The sequence below is a fragment of the Protopterus annectens genome, chromosome 4.part0, assembly GCF_019279795.1.
Source record: "Protopterus annectens isolate FY-2018-M chromosome 4.part0, PAN1.0, whole genome shotgun sequence".
Lineage (NCBI taxonomy): Eukaryota > Metazoa > Chordata > Ceratodontiformes > Protopteridae > Protopterus > Protopterus annectens.
The window spans coordinates 268,579,976-268,592,422 of NC_056733.1; positions in this window are offsets into that span (position 1 = coordinate 268,579,976).

Consider the following 12,447-nt stretch of genomic DNA (forward strand, 5'->3'; position numbering starts at 1 on the left):
TATTTTAAATATGAAAGGTCCCTAGCCCATATGCATTATTTAATGACTTAATAATTATATTTAAGTATTTAAAATAAATTCTAACACATTCAGGATGTTTATGTTCCTTTAAATGTTTCTTTAAATGTCAATTAATTAATTGATTAGTTGCAGTATTGTGGTTAATGGTGTTAGAACCTCTTGAAGGCTGTTGTCAAAGTGATAGGTTGTTAGTTCTATGTAACTAATAAAGGAATATATTTTAAGTGCCAAAGTTGTTTTTTTCTCATATAGTTTTTTTTTGTATGTATGAGCGCACTGTGAGTGATAGAGTGAAATAGTTTGTTGCTGAAGCTATTTTAGGTAAACTAAATGTGGATATTAGCAAAGAATGTTATTGCTTTGCCATGGTGAGGTTTTACATTGCTACCCATTAGACAGTGCTTAAAGAACTATTTGTCAAAAAATTCTACAGGATAAATAAAACTTATCAGCCTATAAAAAGACCAATAAAATGAGGAAACGTATTTGATTAGAAATATCCTTGGCATACATTTGTTTCAATTTATCACTGACTGAGAAATGTTTTTCTGTCTGAGTTTTCCCAGTGTTAGTACCTAGTTCAAGTATTTGCCATAGTTATACTTTTTTATTTATCCTGACATTTTCTTGGGAAGGGACCTCACTGATGGCAGCATTAAGTTCATAATAGAATTTGTCCTTGACTTTCTGGGTAGAAGTTAAGGTAGGAGCGTCGACAGTGAAGGTGTTGACCATGGCCACTGGTGTTTGTATCTGAATTTTCAACAGCCTTGCCTTACCCATATTTGCTAGTATGACTGAGCCAACAAGGTTGCTTTTGATTGTGAAATCAAAACCATGTTCCCCTAGTCTTTTCTGGAAGCTTCCCATGCCAGAAAAAAAGTAAATTCCTTCTCCCTGAGATATCCAATGGAAGACTGCCTTGTTTCCTGGAAAGCCACATTGTCCATTTGCAATCTGATCAGCTTGTTAATGATTGCTGTCTTCTGACCATCACTGATGGTCTGTAGATCTTCCATAAGATCTGGAGTCATTGTCCTTATGTTCCATGTGCCTAGCCTTAAGGCTGGTTTATTCTGTTGCTTTTTTGTTTATCCTGGTGTACAGTTAATGATCCACCTATTGGGGGGGGGGTTCTCTAAGGCACACACATCCAGTGGAGCAAGTGAACCATGGCTAGACAGCACCTATTTTGCTGGAGGCTGCCCAGCTTATGGTGGGTGGTACCTGCCCAATGTGATCAAAAGATCTCTTTCCCTGTCAGAAGCAGCCCCTGGTGCCTTACTCTATGCCAGTTGAGTGCATTGGCTTATCACCAGTAACTGCTGCTTCCTGTATTGTGTCACTGCTCACAAAATGAAGATGGAGTATCCTCTCCAAGGCATAGGCCTGGGCAAGTGAATTTTGAGAAAACAACTGATGCCCAGCAACATGTTCCCCCTCTCCACACCACTGATGTAATCCCAGGGGAAAGGCAAGGCCAGTACAACTTGACATCAGTGCCATTGCAGGAGCTGCCAGAGTGAGGTTGATTACAACCTCATACTGTCTTATAGGCTCCATCTCTGGATTTTTCCTTAGGGCATACTTCTGAAGCTACCACCATGACTAGGTATTGCCACAAGGCAGTGGATGTTTCAAATCAGAGTTTACCTTCTCCTAGGTGAGCTGCCTTCCCAGGCTGATGAGCCTCACCTGCCCAATTATTCATTATTCATGCTTGCTAATTTTAATGCCAAAGTTGGCAACAACCATCATAGCTGGCCATTCTGTCTAGGACAGTTTGGAACAGGAAAGATGAGTGAAAAATAGTGTCTCCTTGAACTTTGTTCTCAATATGATCTTTACATAACCAACACCTTCTTCAATGTCAAGCCCGAGCACAAAGTTTCATGGCAACAACCAAGATTAAAACATTTGCACTATCTTGACCTTGTCTTCATCAAACAAAGCAGTTTAGGTAGTGTCAAGGTAACATGCAGTTACCACAGCGCAGACTGTGGTACTGACCACTTGCTCATGTGTGGTAAGGTGAACATCCAGATGTGAAGGTTATTTCACTCTAAAAAGGAAGGGAGGCCATGCATTGACATAGGCAAGACTAGTAACACTTCAAAAGTACACACGTTTGTTCAAGCACTTGAAGAGGCCTTTCCCTGCCTGGGTAGTACTGACACCAGCAAGAGATGGGACAATTTATGGGATGCTATTGATAATACTGCAATATCTATCTCTGGGAAAAAGACAGTCGAGTATGCTGATTGGTTGAAGCCCACACTGAAGTGCTGACATCCATGATTGAGAAGATGAAACAGGCACTGGCTGCATACAAGTTCTCATCCAATGAGGAGAACTTGCAGATGCTCAAGTGTGCTCTGAGTTAAGTGCAGCAGGTAGCTTGGTGGTGTGCAAACAATTATTAGCTCCAACTTTGCTTCAAGATTCAGCAGTCCATGCACATTGGTAACATGCAAGGAATGTATGATGGGATCATGCAAGCCATCGGTCAATCACAAAGGAAGATTGCTCCACTTAGGTTGGCCACAGGTGAGGTATAGAAGGACAGAACAAGAAGATAGAATACTGGGTGGAACACTACTCACAGCTGTATGCCAGACAGACCATAGCTATGTAGAGAGCCCTGAATGCCATTGATCCTCTGGCAATTACGACTGAACTTGATGCTGAGTCCACCTTGGACAAACTCAATGATGCATTAAAATTACTCTCTTCTGGAAAAGCCCTCCTGGTAAAGATGGTATTCCTTCATAAATCCTTAAATGTGCTAATGGTACTCTTATCTCAGAGCTGCATGCAATACTTTGTCAATGCTGGAGAGAAGGTAGTGTACTGCAAGATATTAGGGATGCTAACATAGTTACTATGTATAAAAATAAGAGTGACAAAAAGTGATTGTAACAACTATCACAGCATCTCCCTTCTCTGTACTGTGGGGAAGCTGTTTGCATGTGTTGTGCTGAAGAGACTCCACATTCTTGCAGACAGAGAGTTTACCCTGAGTCTCAGTGTGGTTCAGAGCTGAATGGTCTATTATAGACATGGTTTTCTCTGTTAGGCAACTACAAGAAAAGTGCAGGGAGCAGAACAGACCTCTGTATATTGACTTCATTGATCTGACTAATGCATTTGACTTTGTCAGTAGGAAGTCTGTTTGCAATTCTGGCAAAGATTGGCTGTTCTCCAATACTGCTAAGCATTATCAGGGCCGTCCATGAAGGCACGAAGGGACCATCACTTATGATGGATCCACATCCGAACCTTTCAAGATTCTCAGAGGAGTAAAGCAGAGGTGTGTACTGGCTCTGACATTGTTTATCTTCTTTTCAATTCTGTTGAAATTTGCTTTCTCAACTGCTACAGAAGGTATCTTTCTCCAAACCAGAATGGACGGCAACCTCTTCAAACTGTTGTGGTTTAGATCAAAGACCAGGGTGCTTAGGAAGTGTCTAAGGGAGTTCCTGTTTACTGATGATGCAGCTATTATGGCTCACACTCAATAAGTACTTCAGTCACTCATGACTTGCTTTCCAGATGCATGTATAGAAATTGGCCTTACAGTCAGTTTAAAGATGACCTAGGTGATGGGCCAAAATGTGGATAATGAGACATTTTTCAGGGTATGCAACTATGAGCTAGAGGTTGTCCATGAGTTTGTGTACTTAGGCAGTACAGTCTCTGACAACTTGTCGCTTGACAGTAAAATCAACAAGCACATTGGAAAAGCTGTCAAAACATTTTCCAGGCTGACAAAGAGAGTATGTGCTAATAATAAGGTTACTGTGCACACAAATATGCAGTTTTACACTGCCTGCATTTTGAGCACATTACTGTATGCTAATGAAGCATGGACTCTGTGCTCAAAACATGATCAATGGTTCAATATATTCCATATGGGCTGCCTTAGGCACATACTTGGTATGTTGTGGCAGGACAAGATCACCAACAGCACAGTGCTTGAGAAGACGAGCACTACCTCTATGTTCACCCTCCTGATACAGAGGCGTGTGCACTGGTTGGGTCATGTCTTACACATGACAAAATGTTGAATACCGAAACACCTCCTTTTTGGAGAGGTGTAGTCTGAAAAATGGCCAAAAGGATGACCGAAACTGCACTGGAAGGACATATGCAAGCATAACCTAAGTGCTCTCTCCATCACCATGAACATCTGGAATTCTCTCACCTCATTCAAGATTGCCTAGAAATGGGAAGTGAAGGAAGCTCTCAATATGTATGAAGCTACCTTGACAAGAAGAGAAGAGGATAAAACAGCCCTCAGAAATATCAATGCCCATGATTCCAGACTGACATCTGCCTACTACTGTTCAGAAATCGAAAGGACTGCCACTCCCAGATAGGATTACACAGCCACAGAAGATGTTGCTCAAATCAGTCCAATACAAGAGCAAACCCATGATGCTTTGGGGTCAAACAATGCCTACTACTATCTTGATATTTTGTTTTATGCTGTCATGTGCTACACATCTGCTTCTAAAATATTACATTGCAAGTTAACTTTTCATGGTGTTATGGTCTCTCTCTCTCTCTCTATATATATATATATATATATATATATATATATATTTATTTATTATTTATTTGTCATTGTTAACTGGGTTAGTCCAACTGGGCCAGTGGCCCATTTTCAGTGGAGACCCTAGGAGAAAAGCTCCAACTTACAATAAGATAGAGTACAATTTGAGAAACATTACAAAATAAATGGTGTACATTACAGGAAATGCAAATGTTGGACGGTCTAGAATGAAAAAAGAAATTACAGGCATATAAAAATGTTCTGTAGTAATTACAGGCAAAACATATATATATATATATATATATATATATATATATATATATATATGTGTGTGTGTGTGTATGTGTATGTGTGTGTGATTGTGTGTGTATTTCTATATTCTGGTTCTGTTGTTACTGTTTATATGTTCATAGGTTCATAGATTCATAGGTAGGTACTAGGCTATCTGCCCTGGTTTATATTATAAGATCGAAATTCAATTTGAATGAACGCCTTTTAATCGAACTGTCTTGAGCAAAATCACTTTTCAGCGAACATCAGAAAAATCAAATCTACCCTGCATGAACTGTTTTAGTCGGCCAACACCCAGTAAGCTGCGTAAGCTGTGTATCACAGTCTGAAAGCACGGCAAGTAAAACATGAATATCCTGCAGATATCAGAACACACTAATGTCAGAAAGCAAACCAGACATCAAACCATGGCAAGTAAAACATAGATATACTGCAGATGTTAGCACACGGTAATGTAATAAATCAAAATGTGCACCGAAATCCGAAAACATCGAACAGTCAGAATAGCAAATTTTTTTCCAGGGAAAAAATTTGCTATTCCGAGAAACATACACACAACACAAACACACACAAAAAACAGCAATCCACACACATTCACTTAAAATCCTACACCTAAACCAAAACTAAACTTTACATACACTATCAGCTATCCACTTACCTTAACCCAACCCTAACCCTAAGGTCCGTCACTATCGCACACTCACCTCACCCGCACCCTAACCCTAACTCACCTAACCTACCCACTAACCCTAACCTACACACAACCGCACACTTAACTGACCCATGCCCTAACCCTAACTCACCTAACCCGCTCCCTAACCCTAACCTACACACAATCGTACACTTACCTGACCTGTTCCCTAACCCTAACGTCCACACAACTGCACACTTACCTGACCTGCTCCCTAACCCTAACTCACCTAACCCACCCCCTAACCCTAACCTACACACAATCGCACACTTACCTGAACCCGACCTGTAACGTTCCAACATATCAAACGCTGAAAACAGCGAAGCCACAGCAATGGCCCAGGTGTCCTGCACTTTCGCTGTTTTCAGCGTTCGACATTACAGGTTTGATATTATAACATTCGATCTTTGTAGAATTCGATGTTATAATATAGACCCCTTCCCGAGGGCATTTATAAGCCTAGCCAGAGTGTGTCGGCTTTAGTCACCCCATTGATTAATTAACTGATCCTCTGTCAAGCAGAGCCAAAGAAGTGATCCCAGGGGTGCATTTTCTGTTACCCTTCCACTTGTCAAGGTTTCTCTTGAAGAGAGTTAGTGACGGGCTTTGCCTAATGTAGTTTGGAATTTTGTTCCAAAGCATGGGGAGTCTCTGTGACAGGAATATATCCCTCCAGCATGCTCTATTTATTGTTGTGACAAGGTTTAGCTCACTAGAGCACATGGCTCGCAGTGATTTGGATTTCTTTAGGTGGAGCATGTCCATCAATTCTGGGTTGGACGTGGCTTTGTAAGTCAGGCAGACATCACCTCTGAGTAAGCAATATGCCACTGAGTACAGCTGGAGTTTTTTCAGTTGGGCTGCAAAGGACATATGTTTGAGGTCGGTAATCCTCTTGGTGAGGTACTTTTGTGGTCTTTCCAGCTGTTGAAAGTGTCTTGTGAGGTACATCCCAAATGGGGAATTTTACTGTATGATGGGCCTGATGAGTGACCAGTAGAGGGGCACTATAACCTCTTTATTTCTAGATGTGAACCCTTTAGTAGTTAGATGGGCCACATAGAAGGATTTCCTAACTACTTTGGCAATATGATTGTCAAAGGAGAGATTACTATCTACCTGGGTCCCCAGATCTCTTATTACCTCTTCTGTATTAAGGGGGCTGCCACCTATGTGGTAATTCGTGGGTGTTTTGTTTTTCCCAAATGGTATGACTACGCATTTTTGGCATTTAGCTTGAGGCCATGACTTTGACAACAGGTGTTCATCTCAGTAAGGCCCTTTTGGAGGATGTCCGTGTCAGCTGGAGCATCAATTATGGCTCCCAGTTTGCAGTCATCAGCGAACTTGGTTAGCCATAGTCCTCCTGTGTTTGCCTGTACTTCTGAGAAGTATAAGCCAAACAGTAGGGGTCCCAGGACCGAGCCTTGTGAGACACCACTTGTGACTGGTTTAGAGTCGGACCTGGAGCCTGCTATTCTTACCGTGTGAGTTCTGTCTGTAAGCCAGTTGGCAAGCCATCTCGTGACATAGGTGTTTATGTTCAGGCTGGTGAGTTTTTCTGTAATACCCGAGTGGGAAATGGTGTCAAAAGCCTTGGCGAGGTCAAGGTAGGCTGTGTAAACCACCTTTCCCTCATCTATGGTCTTGGTGACTGTCTCGAAGAAGTCAACCAGATTTAGTAGGCATGATCTGCCCTTAACAAAGCCGAACTGGGTCGGGTCAAGTGTTTGGAGGTTCCCAATGTCTTTGTTAATGAGTTCCATGATGATGTGCTCCACAGCCTTGCAGACCAGGGTAGTCAGGCTTATGGGGTGATAGTTACCAGGGTCAGTTGTGGTCCCTCCTTTGTGTAGTGGAATAACTGTTGCTGTGCACCATTCTATGGGCACATAGCCTATGGAGAGGCTGAGGTTGAACAGCATGTTTAGGTGGGGGGTTAGTTCGTTCTGTAGTTCATGCAAGACGCAACCTGGGACACCATCTGGCCCCATTGATGCTGTGTTTTTGGCTTTTGAAAAGGCTGTTTTCACCTGTGCGTCTGTGATTTCTGGGACACTACACTTTTCCGGCATTGTTGTGAGCCCTTTTGGGGGTGAGAGGGGGGGTGAAGTTTGCACTGAATCTATCTGCCAAGATGTTGGCAATATGAGTAGGTTCAGTATATTTTGTGCTATTTTGCACTAGCTCAGTGCATATCTGCGAGTTGCCACTTAGATGTGCTATGTATTTCCTCTCTCCATCTTAGTGCTCTTTTACTCTGTATTATTATCACACTGCTGTGTCTGTGGATACCGTAACCTGAAAGTCAGTACAAATATTTTTGGAAAAAAATATATAGATAATCATTTCAATATGATTCATATAACATTTCAGAAGAATATGTCTACACGTCTTGGAGAACATACCCAATTTTTGCACCAGGAACAAAAATAGTCTTAAGTGTCACAACCTTCTGTAAAATGGCCTGGAGTAAATGAGTTAAACTTGATTAGCTGACTATTCATTTTAATAATTAAAGAACTGATGTCTAATGTCACATTTATTTTACTGTATTTTCAGCTGAGTATCTAATATGCAATGAGGGTGTGATTTGAAATATTATCATATTAGCCACAAACCAAAGAACCAAAATTAAAAAGTTTAAATTGGTTAGGAGACTGTTATTTTGATATGTAAAATATCTAGTATCTAAAACTATGGTCATAAATAATTTAGTAATGTAAATATATATATATATATATATATATATATATATATATATATATATATATATATATACATGGATCTACTTCATATAATCAAATTACCAAAACATCAAACCTTTAAATGTTGAGACAAAATCATCAGAAGCTTATATGAGTGAAACTGCATAATATCGAAAGATGAAATGTTGCAGCACCTTTTGCGCATGTCATAAAGCACTCTTATTAATGCAGATTGCATGGCATTCATAATAACAGATTCTAATCTTAAACTGACAACTTCCCCCTAAAAATGTAACATTAACAAATATTTTGCGGGGGGGGCAAGCCGCCATGCACCCCCCACACCCACTGCTAATTAATTATACCAACTCCAAGATTGCACTACAATGGAGAAAGGGGTACATTTCCCTATCCTCACTGTACTGCGATGTCTATTCCAATTATTTTCTTTGTTCATTTTAAGTGTAGAATCTGTTATAAATGCAGTGCAATCTGCATTCTTAACAGTGCTTTTGACATGCGCAAAAGGTGCTTCAACATTTCAACTTTTGATATTATGCAGTTCTCTCATATAAACTTCTAATGATTTTGTCTCGATGCATGTCTCTGGAATGTGGGAGGATACCGGACCACCCAAAGGAAACCCACACAAATGCAGGGAGGACACGCAGACACCACATAAAAGGCATCCCAGCCAAGAATCAAACCAGAGAACCAAAACTACAGCACTTGAATGCAGAAGTAAACTCACTAACTGTGTAAAGGAACCAAAGACACTCGTTAAACTAAACATATTAACATCTAATGAGCAAACAGGCAGCACACTATTATGCAGGTTCATTATGCATGCAAATGAGTGACATCACCTTAAAGCTTTATTGAAGGCAAACATGCCTGCAAAAGACAAATCTGATTGCAACAAATGCAAATAATAAGCAGTTTCTGAAGCAAAATCCTTATTAATAAAGTACATAAATATAAACAATCAAAATAGAAAAATGTGTTAGACTGATACACTATAACCAGATCCAATGTTATAAACAAATGGGTCTACTTCTGATTGTCAAAAACTCATGTTCTCGACAACCAGAAGATCAAACCAATTTAAACAAAAGTGCACTAAATCAAAAGTGCACTTTTGCAAAAGCCGGTTCTCCGACGCGCATTACAGTGGGGATAAGGAAATATATCCTTTTCCCCACTGTAGTGCGATTTCAAAGTTAGTATATTTAATAGTATATTTAAGTAGGTGGGGGGCACAGCCCCCCACATGATTAAAGCAGTTTTGTTTTGTTTTTTTCTGATTCGGAGAACCGGATTTTGCAAAAGTGCACTTTCGATCTAGTGCACTTTCGCTTTAATGGGTTTCGATGTTGCTTAATGAAGATTGTGAGATTTCAATCAAGCAACATAGACCCAAACAAATATATCCAAACATGTCCATGAACCTTAAATTTTGCAGCTAAGTACATATGTATATATTTATAAAATGCACATTCCTGTCCTTATTCATCAAATATCACTCCTGTGGGCAGGAGTTCAGGAAACAAATTCATAGTCCTCTCAGTGAAAAAATCTGAAGAGCAAAAAATCTGCATACTATTTTTAGTTTGATTATGAATGCACACAAAAGGCATCATATTAAAGCAGCTGCAAAAGAAAAATATTTGTTAATCCAAATTTGTCCATGCACGTGAATTTTACAGCTAAATACACAGTGCACATTCTCATCTCTGTGCATCAAATATCACTTATGAAAGAAAGTATAAACTTAAATATACATTTGGCTTTTCAAAATGCACTGTCTGTAAACAAGTAAGTAATGTCTATAATAATTTAGTCATTAATGATTCTTACAGGAATTTGAGTGACAATGAAATTAAACTTTTGATTAAAGGTTTGAATTTTCTGACCTTTAGTTTTGCGTCTGAACAGTCGTTGGTTAATTATTTGACCATACACACTTCGAGACATAAAACACACCAAGATATGCCACTGTGACCAATTTATTAACATAAAGCATTATACACCTAGAACATAACTGAAACGATGGCAACATTATAACTGCTCACTATCATTCATCCTTGAATACAAGCAGCATTACATTCCTCTACTCACTCTGACCGCACTTAACTTATGAAGCAGCATGCCACAACTCACCTCATAAACTGACATACCCAAATCCACTATAGCCAGTAAAAGGGAGGAACAGAAGAGAGGCTCAAGCTGAACCCCTCTTACACTGCTCACTCATTAATTAAAACATTATCTCAAAAACAGGATTTTGAGGGGAGGCATCAGGACAACCCCACACCAAAAGACTGCATCACTCCCATGCCTAGACCCAAAACCCCATTGCCCTTCCTACCTCACTTTCATCTCAGGAAATCCATTAACTCCCCCAGACTTACCCCTTTCTTATTTATCTTACCCTACCCTTTCCTTCCTTTAGCTCCTATTATCAGCAAGCCCCCCTTCTTTCCTCCCATCACTCCACTTCCTGTACTGCCTACATGAGGCGTCTCCAGACAAATATGTCTGCAAACAATTTATATTTATGGAGTTTTTGTCAACTTTTAAACTGTTTTACAGTTTGAATTGTTTTGTGCGGTTAAGAGGAAGAGCAATGAGACAGCTTTCCTGGCTGTATATGCTGGCCTATTTAGAACTTATTTTGAAGTATGGCACGTATATGATGAAGCTAAGAATAAGTTCTTACCATTTATGAATAACTGGCACAAATACCCTTGACAACTGCTGGTTAGTTTAGATGGGGATATTAGTGGATGAATTAAAACTGTTCCAGCAATAATTGAACAACAATGATTTTGGTATGTTTTACTTTTAGGACTGAGCTAATCAATATTGATGTTTTTGGACATTGAAGTAACCAAATTTTGAATGCTATAACCAAACTACATCACACATTTGATTACATTAACTGCTACAGCAAAGAAAACTATTGAAGAAGCCCTTCTCTAAAAATACTTTTCTTAACTGCAACAGTTGTCAATCTAGATATGTAATTTAAAACAATCCTAAATCACAGTTCATGTAAATTAAGAGAATTTGCAGCAGTGAGAACCAATAACAGACTTTTTATCAGGATTTGATTCATAGGTTTGAACACAGGGGATATTTTCTTTTGAGATGATTGGAAATTAAAAGAGTAGTGGATCAGATGAATTGTGCACAATTCTTACAAGATTCAATTAGAAGTAGTCAAAGGAGAGTTGATCTGATTAGACTGACCACTAGTTATGCATCCAGTACCACTCGGTTCAGAAACCTGGTTCAGAAACATTGGGTCATTTTGTTGCAAGATAGAACTTCTCAAAATTCCTGGATTCAAGTTATAAATTCAGTTTTGAAGAAACAAAAACTTGCCTCGATATTTCACTAAACACAAGAGTGTACGTGACCTTAGAGAAGTAAACCAGAATGTTGGCATCCTTAGTATGGAATGTGGCAATTGCCATGTGCCAATATATTCTCACAGCAACTGTTTTTATCACTAGAAATTGTATTACACCCTTCCATATTAAGCTTTTGGTCTCCTGCAATACCAGGTTTGTGGTTTATTTGAGTGTGTATATGCTGGTGTGGAGCATTTTATGCTATGCAGACCACCAGAACTTCTAAGGAATGCATTTCTGCCCAAATAAGTGATATTCAATGTAACAAAAATGAGAACTGCATTCTAAAATCATACATTAATCCATTCAGAAGCAAAATTCATGTTTGTATGAACTGACACCATGGTATATACTTCTTGTATGAGTAAAACATAAATTGAATCTATTATTAATAATCCAGAAAGAATGAGAATAGTCCAAACAGCAGCATTGTTCAGCCCTTGTTTGAAAGAACAACTATAACTTGTTTATATGGGATATTTAGGCTATTTAATATTTCTGTTTATGCTTGTCCAACATAATTTTTTATTTCGATTTTCTGTAGTTAAGAACTGCATTTGCAAGCATTCTGCTTTTGTAAGTATCTTAATGTAATGTTTTCTGTGTGCATGCATAATCAAAGTAAAAAAACTGTGTAGGATTTTGCTTATCTGATACTATTTTTCATTGAGAAAGCTGTATATTTATTAAATAAGGACTCTGGTTTTGCAGCTCTTTTAATGTGATGCCTTCTGTATGTATGCATAATCAAACTAAAACCAGTAT